This window comes from Piliocolobus tephrosceles, chromosome 11, assembly GCF_002776525.5.
Source record: "Piliocolobus tephrosceles isolate RC106 chromosome 11, ASM277652v3, whole genome shotgun sequence".
Lineage (NCBI taxonomy): Eukaryota > Metazoa > Chordata > Mammalia > Primates > Cercopithecidae > Piliocolobus > Piliocolobus tephrosceles.
The window spans coordinates 81,009,925-81,023,777 of NC_045444.1; positions in this window are offsets into that span (position 1 = coordinate 81,009,925).

Sequence of the window (13,853 nt, forward strand, 5' to 3'; positions counted from 1 at the left end):
GGGACTCCCTTCCCCCTCGCGCTTCCCAGGTGAGGCGATGCCTCGCCGTGCTTCAGCTCTCGTTGGTCAGGCTGCAGCAGCTGACCCGCACGGATTGTCCGGCACTCCCGAGTGAGATGACCCCAGTACCTCAGTTGAAAATGCAGAAATCACCGGTCTTCTGTGTCGCTCGCGCTGGGAGATGGAGACTGGACCTGTTCCTTTTCAGCCATCTTGCTCCGCCTTCCAATTCAAGTATATTTTAAGATGAATATGAATTATGTTGTTTCTTTAATATAACAATTTACCTATTTAAATCCTAAGAGCATCCAATAGTTCAAAATTAATCATTGATCTTGTATTAGTCCTTCTCATACTGCTATAAAGAAAAACCTGAGATTGGGTAATTTATGAAGAAAAGAAGTTTAATTGACTCACAATTCCACAAACTTAGGAAGCATGACTGGGAGGCCTCAGGAAACTTACAATCATGGCGGAAGGCAAAGGGGAAGTAAGTACATCTTACCTTGGCAGAGCAGGAGAGAGAGAGAGAGAGAGCTAAGGGAGAAGTGCCACACAGTTTCAAACAAGCAGACCTCCTGATAACTCACTATCATGAGAATAGCAAGGGTGAAGTTCACCCTTATGATTCAATTACCTTCCAACATCCTTCCCCATGGGATTACAATTCTACATGAGATTTGGGTGGAGACATAGAGCCAAACCATATCAGATCTGATTTTTTAAAGTTCTCTTAATAACTTCTCCTTGACTAATGTTAATTAAATAAATTACTCCTTGTAACCTGGACATATTCAGAAAGGAATTGAAACAGTTTAATACACATACTATAAGACTAAAACATTAATTGGAAAAATTATACATCAATGAGAAGAAAGAACATTTTGAGGGCTTTTCAGAGAAGCAAAATAATGTGGTAAAACAAAAAGATGTGAGAAAATTATAAGAGCATTAAATACTGAAAATTAAGAGAAATCCAAACATCTTTATTTAGTGGCAGAGAAAACAACAGAAATTAACAGTTTTGATACTTTTATACATGTACAATGGAATTGAGCTACTAAGTAAATTAAAGGTGGATGATGGGTGTGAGGTTTCTCATGTTGGAGTTGGAGTTTGCAAATAAGCTAGGGAGAAGGCTAGAACAATTTATGCAGTAAGGGATTAGAATTGAAGAGTATCATGTTTAGCTCAATACAGATTTATGGTTATATATAGAATGATTATACATTGAAATATTTATAAATAGGCATATTTATACTTAGATATGCATGCACATGTATAGATAGATAGATAGGTACACATATATTTTCTTAATGTCAGCCAAGAGGGCCTGGGAACAAACATATCCAAGTAGCAAAAAGTAAACCTAGCACCCAGATTTTGGTTTCTAATACATTCTCCAACAAAAGGCACAAGGACTCCTTGGAGAAATAGATGATTCTAAGACTATGGCAGGAAATATACAAGATGAGCCTGGGCCATCTTGTATTACCAAAAAATAAGAAAGTGCTTCAAAAAGAAAAAGAAAAACACACAATATAATGTCTGTATGCCAAAGGGAAGGAGGAATTAACTGAAAGAGCTCCCACTGGCCAAAACTGGAATAACCAGAGCAAGAAAATAAAAAAGTTAGATTAGATTATAACCCCAAATAAAATATCCTGGAGTTCATGCTGGTATAAATAGATTGTTGAATACATAAATTAGAGAGAAGAAACAAATATCCATGCAGAAGAATTACAAATAATTTGTGAGGAAACTCCATATTCCAGAAGAGGGAGCCCATAATCCTTACTCCTTAAAGTATCACCATTCACACCCGACCTTATGCCCCGAATATATTAGTTTGCTTTAAGTACTAATCTATGACACCTATAATCCTGACTCACCATTCCTAAAACCTGACATAGCTATAATAGTATAAAGTTAGTGGTTTTATGGCCCTCTTTGGTCTTATAAAACACTTTCATTAATATCACACTCAAACTTTGCAATAATTCTCTATAGTAGGAAACATATTTACTACGTTGCAAAAAAGTGATTAAACACCGCATGTTCTCACTCATAGGTGGGAACTGAACAATGAGCTCACTTGGACTCGGGAAGGGGAACATCACACACTGGGGCCTATCATGGGGAGGGGGGAGGGGGGAGGGATTGCATTGGGGAGTTATACCTGATATAAATGATGAATTGATGGGTGCTGACGAGTTGATGGGTGCAGCACACCAACATGGCACATGCGTACATATGTAACCTGCACGTTATGCACATGTACCCTAGAACTTAAAGTATAATAAAAATAAAAAATAAAAAAAAAAAAATAAAGTTTTAAAAGTCCTCCATGTATTTGACTTAGCCATGACATAGAACTAGCTATTCTGACTCCATATTTAGTACCTTTTCTACCATGTCTCTCAAATCCACACCTTGATAAAATCCATCATCAATATGTTTAGGCCACAGCATTTGTAAACATCAACATATACTTAAAGTTTCAGAGACACACATTCCTAAGAGCAAATGAACATTTAAATACACATTCCTCTATACAACTAAGCTCATTCTCATTGGTTTCAAAGAAGACCTTTATTTCTGCCTTCATTTCGTTATTTACCCAGTAGTCATTTAGGAGCAGGTTGTTCAGTTTCCATGTGGTTGTGCTGTTTTGAGTGAGTTTCCTAATCCTGAGTTTTAGTTTGATTACACTGTGGTCTGAGAGACTATTTGTTATGATCTTTTGCATTTGCGGAGGAGTGTTTTACTTCCAATTATGTGGTCAATTTTAGAATAAGTGTGATAGGGTGCTGAGAAGAATGTATATTCTGTTGATTTAAGGTGGAGAGTTCTGTAGGTGTCTATTAGTTCCGCTTGGTCCAAAGTTGAGCTCAAGTGCCAAATATCCTTGTACATTTTCTGTTTCGTTGATCTGTCTAATATTGGGTGGGGTATTAACATCTCCCACTATTATTGTGTGGGAGTCTAAGTCTCTTTGTAGGTTTCTAAGAACTTGCTTTATGAATCTGGGTGCTCCTGTATTGGATGCAAATATATTTAGGAGAGTTAGCTCTTCTTGTTGAATTGATCCCTTTACCATTATGTAATGCCCTTCTTTGTCTCTTTTGATCTTGCTGGTTTAAAGTCTGTTTTATCAGAGATTAAGATTGCAACTCCTGCTTTTTGTTTTGCTTTCCATTTGCTTGGTACATATTCCTTCTTGCCTTTATTTTGCTTTATTTTGAGCCTATGTGTGTCTTTGCATCTGAGATGGGTCTCCTGAATACAGCACACTGATGGGTCTTGACACACTTTGCCAGTCTGTGTCACAATGTACCACAATCTCTGGGAAACATTTAAAGCAGTGTGTAGAGGGAAATTTATAGCTCTATGCCCACAAGAGAAAGCAGGAAAGATCTAAAATTGACACTCTAAAAGCAAACTTAAAAGAACTAGAGAAGCAACAGCAAAAAAGTTCAAAATCTAGCAGAAGACAAGAAATAACTAAGATCAGGGCAGACCTGAAGGAGACAGAGACACAAAAATCCCTTCAAAAAATTAATGAATCCAGGAGCTGGTTTTTTGAAAAGATCAACAAAATAAACAGACCCCTAGCCAGACTAATAAAGAAGAAAAGAAAGAAGACTCAAATAGACACAATAAAAAATTATATAGGGGATATCACCACTGATCCCACAGAAATACAAACTACCATCAGAGAATACTATAAACACCTCTATGCAAATAAACTAGAAAATCTAGAATAAATGGAAAAATTCGTGGACATATACACCCTCCCAAGTCTAAACCAGGAAGAAGTTGAATCCCTGAATAAACTAATAACAAGTTCTGAAATTGAGGCAGTAATTAATAGCCTACCAAGCAAAAAAAGTCCAGAACCAGACTGATTCACAGCCAAATTCTACTAGAGGTACAAAGAGAAGCTGGTACCATTCCTTCTGAAATGATTCCAAACAATAGAAAAAGAGGGAACTCATTTTTCTAACTCTATGAGGGCCAGCATCATCTTGATAACAAAACCTGTCAAAGAAACAACAACAAAAAAAGAAAATGTTTTGAGGCCAACATCATCTTGATAACCAAAACCTGTCAAAGAAACAACAACAAAAAAAGAAAATTTCAGGCCAATATCCCTGATGAACACTGACATGAAAATCCTCAATAAAATACTGGCAAACCGAAAACAGCAGCACATCGAAGAGCTTATCCATTACAATCAAGTCAGCTTCATCTATGGGATGCAAGGCTGGTTCAACATATGCAAATCAATAAATGTAATCCAACACATAAGCAGAACCAATAACCAAAACCACATGATTATCTCAATAGATGCAGAAAAGGCCTTCAACAATATTCAACACCCCTCCATTTAAAAAACTCTCAATTAACTGGGTATTAATGGAATATACCTCAAAATAATAAGAGCTATTTATGACAAACCCACAGCCAATATCATACTGAAGAGGCAAAATCTGGAAGCTTTCCCTTTGAAAACTGGCACAAGACAAGGATGCCCTCTCTCACTACTCACATTCAACATAGTATTGGAAGTTCTGGCCAGGGCAATCAGGCAAGAGAAAGAAATAAAGGGTATGCGAATAGGAAGAGAGGAAGTCAAATTGTCTCTGTTTGCAGATGACATGATTGTATATTTAGAAACCCCATCATCTTAGCCCCAAATCTCCTTAAGCTGATAAGCAACTTCAGCAAAGTCTCAGGATACAAAATCAATGCGCAAAAATCACAAACATTCCTATTCACCAATCACATACAAACAGAGAGCCAAATTATGAGTGAATTCCCATTCACAACTGCTACTAAGAGAATAAAATACCTAGGAATTAAACTTACAAGGCATGAGAAGGACCTCTTCAAGGAAAACTACAAACCACTGCTCAAGGAAATAAGAGAGGACACAAGCAAATGGAAAAACATTCCATGCTCATGGATAGGAAGAATCAATATTGTGAAAATGGCCATACTGCCCAAAGTAATTTATAGATTCAATTATATCCTCATAAAGCTACCACTGACTTTTTTCACAGAATTGCAAAAAAACTACTTTAAAGTTCATATGGAACCAAAACAGAGCCTGCACAGCCAAGAGAATCCTGGGCAAGAAGAACAAAGTTGGAGGCATCACGCTACCTGACTTCAAACTATACTACAAGGTTACAGTAACCAAAACAGCATGGTACTGGTACCAAAACAGATATATACACCAATGGAACAGAACAGAAGCCTCAGAAATAATACCACACATCTACAACCATCTGATCTTTGACAAACCTGAAACAAACAAGCAATGGAGAAATTATTCCCTATTTAATAAATATTGTTGGGAAAACTAGCTAGCCATATGCAGAAAAATGAAACTCACACCTTACACAAAAATCAAATCAAGATAGATCAAATACTTAAACGTTAGACCCATAACCTAAAAATCCTAGAAGAAAACCTGGGCAATACCATTAAGGATGTAGCCATGGGCAAAGACTTCACATCTAAAACACCAAAAGCAATGGCAACAAAAGTCAAAATTGACAAATGGGATCTAATCAATTTAAAGAGCTCTGCACAGCAAAAGAAACTGTCATCAGAGTGAAAGGCAGCCTACAGAATGGGAGAAAATTTTTGCAATCTACCCATCTGACAAAGGGCTAATATCCAGAATCTACAAAGAATTTAAACAAATTTACAGGAAAAAACAACCCCATGAAAAAGTGGGCAAAGGATATGAACAGACACTTCTCAAAAGAAGACATTTATACAGCCAACAGACATATGAAAAAGTGCTCATCATCACTGTTCATTAGATAAATGCAAATCAAAGCCACAATGAGATACCATCTCATGCCAGTTAGAATGGCAATCATTAAAAAGTCAGGAAACAACAGATGCTGGAGAGAATGTGGAGAAATGGGGACAGTTTTACACTGTTGGTGGGTGTGTAAATTACCTCAACCATTGTAGAAAACAGTGTAGCGATTCCTCAAGGATCTAGAACTAGAAATACCATTTGACCCAGCAATCCCATTACTAAGTATACACCCAAAGGATTATAAATTATTCTCCTATAAAGACACATGCACACATATGTTTATTGAGGCACTATTCACAATAGCAAAGACTTGAAACCAACCTAAATGTCCATCAATAATAGATTGGATAAAGAAAATGCAGCACATATACACCATGGAATACTATGCAGCTATAAAAAAGGACAAGTTCACATCCTTTGCAGTACATGGATGAAGCTGGAAACCATCATTCTCAGCAAACTATCACAAGAACAGAAAACCAAACACTGCATGTCCTCACTTATAAGTGGGAGTTGAACAATAAGAGAACATGAACATAGGGAGGGGAACATCACACACTGGGGCCCATCAAGGGGTGGAGGATTAGGGGAGGGATAACATTAGGAGAAATACCTAATGTAGGTGACAGGTTGATGGGTGCAGCAAACTACCATGGCACGTGTATACCTATGTAACAAAACCGCACGTTCTGCACATGTACCCCAGAACTTAAAGTATAATGAAAATTTAAAAAATAAAACTAAGCTCACAGTGAATTACAATCACATATACATACCCAACACATATAACTTTTCCTTAAAACACATGGAGATATACAGATGAGTAAAGTGACACATAGATGTGTGTACATATGCACACATTTACACAGACATGCACACACACACACACATATATATCTTGATCTTGACATACATGATCCTTTTGAATGAAATACATATATTTTTGGGTCTTTTATCTGCCTTTAAAATGTTTCATGTTTATGCTTCACATTAAAAGATTTTCATGTATTATTTTATTTTTATTATTTATTTATTTTAAGACGGGGTCTTGCTTTGTCGCCCAGGCTGGAGTGCAATGGCGCGATTTCGGCTCACTGCAATCTCTGCCTCCTGAGTTCCAGTGATTCTCTTGCCTCAGCCTCCTGTGTAGCTGGGATTACAGATGCCCACCATCAGGTCCAGCTGACTTTTGTATTTTTAGTAGAGATGGGGTTTTGCCATGTTGGCCAGGCTGGTCATGAACTCCTGACCTCAGGTGATCCACCCGCCTCAGCCTCCCAAAGTGCTGTGATTACAGGCATGAGCCACCGCTCCCAGCCTTACTTTATCTTTATAGAAAAATGTTATGCCCCTCCATTTTATCGATGACAGAACAGCTTCTTTAGAGAAGCTATTTGCTGATAGACATTTACCCATACAAATCTTTAACCCAGTATTCTCTACATATATAGGGAAATCAAATAATAAATAATTATAAAACAGCATGGATAGAATATGTTTAGTCAGAAAAGAAAACATAAAAATTAGTAGTTCTTAAAAGTCTTGTAGCCTATAAATATTCAGCCTACTGCAACCACTTTTCCACTACAATGACTATAGACCTCAAAAATGCAGTTGTATTGGAAACTATTTGAGCTTGTACTGAGTTTACCAACCTTCTCATATCCTCAGATAGTAAAGCAAACAGAGCAGATTTGTTTTTCCTTATTTAGTATTTGAACCGACAAATAAACAAGAGAAAGGGAAAGAAAGAGCAACTAATTTCAGGTGTATCAATTTATAGACACTTAAACTGCCCATTACAGCTTTTTGTAAGCAAAATAATTGACAGCAAAAATGTAGTATTTCTATTCACAATTCTATGTACATATTAATATCAATGTAAAATTCATTTTGCTAAAAATTGTTCAAATACATCTTCAAATTGTATTGTATGTTTACCCAGGAAGTTCAAATCACAGTACTTTTGCTTACTGTTTTACTGAAACAGTGAATCCCCTCTTAAAGAGCCTTGGCATCAGAACCTTGATGACATTACTGACTGCGATATCCTTATTATCTTCAAGATTTTTCTCTTACTTATACTTTACTCTCCTTACAATCTTTCATAGAGGGAAAAAAAAAATCAACAACTTTAAAAAATCAGAAGTCTAACAGTCTCTATTTGTTGAAAAGAAACTGCTGAGAACATGAAAGTTTGGTATCTTTCTCCCTGATTGTTTGAACAAAAGCAGGACAGATATTCAGGGTCCAAATTTTTCTTTCTCCCAAGTCCTTCTTTCTGTGTCAAAGCTTTGAAAATCTTCAGGTTCAGAGCAATTGTTCTTCAAGTCACCTTTTTCCAATTTGAGTGGTGCAGGGTAGGAGGCCCTTTCTATAAAAGGAAATATTGGTTATAATTCACTTTGCTCTCGCCTCATCTTTTTTTAAAAAGGCAATAAATGGGTTATAGTAAGCTTATTGGTAAGAAATACAAAAAAAAGTAACAACAAGAAGCCAAAATCAAGTGTAAAAGAAAAGGCATATTCAAAGACAAACATCTTTATTTTCTCCACATCTTCTACATTCTTTTCCATCCAAATGATTATAGTACTGGAATATCACTCAATGTCATGTGTTGGTTGGGTCCTTGATCTCCTGGAAAGAATTACTAACACATAAAGATAGTTTGAAGCAGAATAAAGCAAACTGAAATAACCTAGTTTTATTTTCCATTTATCCTAGGTTCAACATGCACCCAAAATGAATGAAAAATCAAATGTTAAATGCAATATGCATGCATTTAAATGTTTTTAATAAGGAGTTCAATGCTTGGCTTTACAACTAGCCCTATTACCTGGAAATTTGCTAATGCAAGTTACAAAATCTAATCCTGCAATTTGTGCCTTACTTGTGTCCCAGTTTTGCCCTTCCTCGTTGTACCTTATTACTTTATTGTGTGAAATTAGGAGTCATCAGAAAACCAGAAACATTATTAATTAACACATTCAATGTATTTCAAATATGCATATTATAGTGTAACAATGAAAAGATAATGAAAATGGGGTATTTGACCTATGTTGAAGGAAGAAGACAAATGCCCCTCTCAGAGTTAAAAGCACTGGCCAAGGAAGAGCCCCACAGGCACTGGGTTACATTTGTGGCTGAGAAGGAAAGAGTCCCTCAGGCTTGGGTCCTTAAAAGAGTATCCTTTTTGGTATTGATCGTGATCTTGGGCGAAAAACTAAAACCCATGGAGAAAGGCCCAAAAGAACCTTCTACACCTCTGCTTGTCACCTACATGGAAAGAGAGAAGAGGAGCAGCAGAAAAGTAAGGCTCATACCAAATGTCAAGATATATGGTCTAACAGAACCCCAGAATTAGTAACTCTTTCCTTAAAGGAAACATTTATCCTCATAATAGAACCTTAATGGCTGGCTAATTTGCAACAGGGAAGCCCCCATTTCTCTCAGCCTCCACAAAAGTGTCTGTTAGACTTCAGGAGCTTTCAAATAATCTTCTGGGTTAAAACAAGCCAAAATCTTTATTGTCTATCCCACAGGTTTAGTATATTACTTGGCAATGTCAGGTGAGGAGCCATACATGGCCTGTTGGTCGCACCAAAATGTCAATGAGATTGGAAAAGAGCATGCACAAAGGAGTCAAAATAACATCTCTCTGAGAAAATTTAACGCACTGAACTCTGTCCCTAACTCTCTCACATACAACACTTATGGTCATCTTGCTCTGTGCAAAACCTAAACATAAATTATACTTTTTTTTCTACTAAGTAAATCTCAAATCAGTTCCTGCTCTGATATGTGTTTCTGAAAATTCCAGGTTAATCTCAGCTGGTGCTGCGTGTCAGCAGCAGCTGCATCAGGGAGATAGTCCAAGCAATATGCATGGTAGTAATAAGTATTTATTGATACTCTTTTTTCTTCTATAAAATGTGCTTGGGACTTTATATTCATAGTAGTTGTCACAAAGATTTTGCAAAAATAAACATTATTTTTTAAAAGCAAGGCAAATAAGTTGCCCTTTTTGTTGTTTTATATTTGACTTACATACTTGAAAGAGAGAAAGATCTTCACAGTTTTCTTCTTTTTTTTTTTTTTTTGAGATATGCTCTCACTCTGTCACTCTGTCATACAGGTTGGAGGGCATTGGTACAGTCATGGCTCACTACAGCCTCAATCTTCTGGTCTCAAGTAATCCTCCCCCCTCAGTCTGCCAATTACCTGCTTTTAACAGAGGCGCACTACCATGCCTGGCTAATTTTTAAACTTTTTCTAGAGATGGGATCTCACTATGTTGCCCAGCCTAGTCTTGAACTTTTGGGCTCAGGCGACCCTCTCGCCTCTGCCTCCCAAATTGCTGGGACTACAAGTGTGAGCCACTGTGCCCAGCCTAATTATTCAATATATATGCCACTAACTTTCTATGTCTTTACTTCTCTATTACTCACTAAACTTTCTTTTCCATAAATTATGCCTACCTAAAATATTTCCTTAAAGAGTTAAATCAAAATACAAGACATAGTTTTAGCCTATATATTAAGTAGGAAAAAAACAAAGCATATATGTGCTTAACATATACATACACATTAAACATGTAGATAATTATATACAAGTGCAGGTAACGTTTTTCCTTCACAGCAATGGAAATGGCTCTGCATGTGTGTCTGCAACTTGCTTTTACACTTACTTGATCATGGCAATTTCTCTAAGGCAATATGCACACACTGAACTTATTTTACAAAGAAAAAAGTTTACATAATATTTATGGTAGAGATGTATCACTATTTATTTGACCATTCCTCTGCAGAGACATAATTTTGAGATTTCAAATAATGTGATATGCATATGTATCACTGCATTTCTCCAGGGATATAATCTTAAGTACTGACAAACTGCAAAAGAAAAAAAAATGTTGCAACAATCCAGATTTTCATTAACAGTACTGAAGGAGAGCTCATTTTTCCGTGCTCTTGACAACACTGACCCTTAACTTTTAAAATTATTTTCATACAAAATAAGTTTAGCCATTTGGCTTTAATTTGCATTTCTTTAATATTTGGAGATGTTGAATATTTTTCATGTGTCTTGGGAATTTGTAATGTTGCAATTTTGTAAACTCCCTCAAGTAAACTCTTTCTTCTTTTGTAACTTTACTCATTATATAGTATCTCACTTTATATTTTTTATTTCTTATATATCGTTATTTTCTATTGTATTTTGCAGTCCTTTGATGTATTAAGATTTCTTTGTTGCTTATTTTTATTTACTTCAAATAGTCAGTGTCCTCTGGCATAGAATGGGAGAGAGGAAATAGGAGTAATACCTTTAAAATATTAGCAACCCATTACATTGGCTAATTCTATGGTTTTTTAAGGCTAGTTCATGTTTTAAAGCATACTTAATACATATGACACATAAGGCTTCTTTTTTAGCAACTAGCGTAACTGTTATTTTACCTTCAAACTGCATTTTCAACTTTCTTTGGATTTATTAAAAAGTGCATGTCAACAGAGCAGAATTTAAAAGGTGACAAACTGTGAAGAATTAAAACTTCTAATTTAACAGATGAGCAATTGCAAATAACAAAATCGCAGACAAACACAACTTTAATGAAAGGTGACATGCTGGAGATTCTTTTTTTGTCTTGATCTTTTTCATCAAGCAACAACAAATTAGTTTAGGAAACCATACTAGAATGCTGTGACTGCAATAACCAGTGCATAGCCCATGCTGTTAGCTTTGTTTTTTGTTTGTTTTCTGAAACCATACATGACACTTCTTTTGTGCTAAGTAGAGATTTTCTTCACTCAGATGTATCACAAGTTGTTCAAGTCCAGACTAGCTCTATGTGTGATTGCTATCTGCTGCTGCTTTATTTATGGTTTCTCCTTTGGAAAATGTTGTTTTTCTTAGTGTTCAGAGCTAGACAGACCTGCAATGGTCATATAGAGAGGATATATGTTAAATATATAACTCCTTTCCCAGGAAGTCACAGTTTGGCTCTCTAAAACCAAGGCCCTGTTTAATTCTACCTGTTTGTCTTTTCTGTATATTTTGCTGTCAATATAAAGGTAGGGGCATAACCTGACATGGATATCTATTTTAATACGGCAACATGCTATGTATTTTTCATAACTGTGAAGGAAAAATAATTCAGCTTCTTTGCTTATTTAACAGACAAGTCATTAAAAGGACTACTAAATATGCATCTGATTACCACAAAATGATCTATAAAACAGAACATCTAGCTGATTTTATCTTAGCTATTGATGATATAAAAGCATTTATAATGTTCCTTATTATCAAGTAAGAAGTGAAAGATATTTAAAAAACGTATTTCCATATGTATTACAAAGCAATAATTTAGGGCTAGCTACATCTCTCATGAATATCATTAGAGAGCTATTGAACTTTAAATATTAGCAACCTGCTATAAGAAATGTTTAATTTCAATGTTAAGGATTCCTCCATAGCCTATTATTTTAGAAATTTAGAAATTGTTAATGCTACTTTATGTGCCAAAAGTCATGGCACACAACATACACACACACACACACACATATATGGCACACTACCTATTATGTGTTGCAATATTTATATACATATACACATATATGCATGTGTAAGTTCATATAGAGTAATATATATATTATAATATATACCTAGAACAATATTTAACAAATTAATGATCAAGATATCCAGACAATGAAAATCAACAGTTACTACCATTATGAAAAGAAACCTGTGTGAATATGTAAATATTAATATTTGTACTTCCTAAGGGAAGACCACACCACCACCTATGAAGTATACGTTACCAAGAAAAAGAAATTCTTCCTGATCTTTCCAGTCAACTAGTTTCAACTACTAATATATAGTGAATATAGACAATAGAACATATTGATCATATGTTAGAACATATTAATCATATCATCAATCAATTCAGAGAACAATCACTACAATTTAAACTGTAGGAAACATTGTTAATCACATGTCTTAGTTATTTCAATGAATACATTGCAAGAAAAACAGAGATAGGGTGGAAGTCTATAGATAAAGAGATACAAAAAACATACAAACCAATCAAACATATGAACTTTACTTGAATACTTGAATACTTTACTTGAATACTTGAATACTTAGGCAAACAACCAAAAAATATGACATTTATGAGACAATTGAAAATGTGATAATTGACTAGATCTTTAATAATATTAGAAATTATAATTTAAGTCTTAAAATAGTGTTTTGATTATTTTTAAGAAATATTTAAATACTTATTAAGGAATTAACATGATATTTAGAAAGTTTTTTAGTAACATGAAAGGAAGGGAAATGAGTGAAAGTATAGATAAGAAAACACTGGCCATGAGATGCTAATTTTTGAAGCTGGGTGATAGGCACATGGAAGCTCTATTTTTGTATATGTTTGAAATAGTTCATAATAAAAAGTTTAAGAATGAAATAAAATTATTCCATTTGGAATGGTAAAATTGATTTCAATTAGGACTTTACTATAATATAAAATAAACATTGACTATCAAGACATTATAATACATCTCATTCACTAAAATAAAGAAATACAGTTTATGTTAAGTGTTTTTTTTATTATTATTATACTTTAAGTTCTAGGGTACATGTGCATAACGTGCAGGTTTGTTACATATGTATACATGTGCCATGTTGGTGTGCTGCACCCATCAACTCGTCAGCACCCATCAATTCATCATTTATATCAGGTATAACTCCCCAATGCAATCCCTCCGCCCTCCCCCCTCCCCATGATAGGCCCCATTGTGTGATGTTCCCCTTCCCGAGTCCAAGTGAGCTCATTGTTCAGTTCCCACCTATGAGTGAGAACATGTGGTGTTTGGTTTTCTGCTCTTGTGATAGTTTGTTAAGAATGATGGTTTCCAGCTGCATCCATGTCCCTACAAAGGACGCAAACTCATCCTTTTTTATGGCTGCATAGTATTCCATGGTGTATATGTGCCACATTTTCTTAATCCAG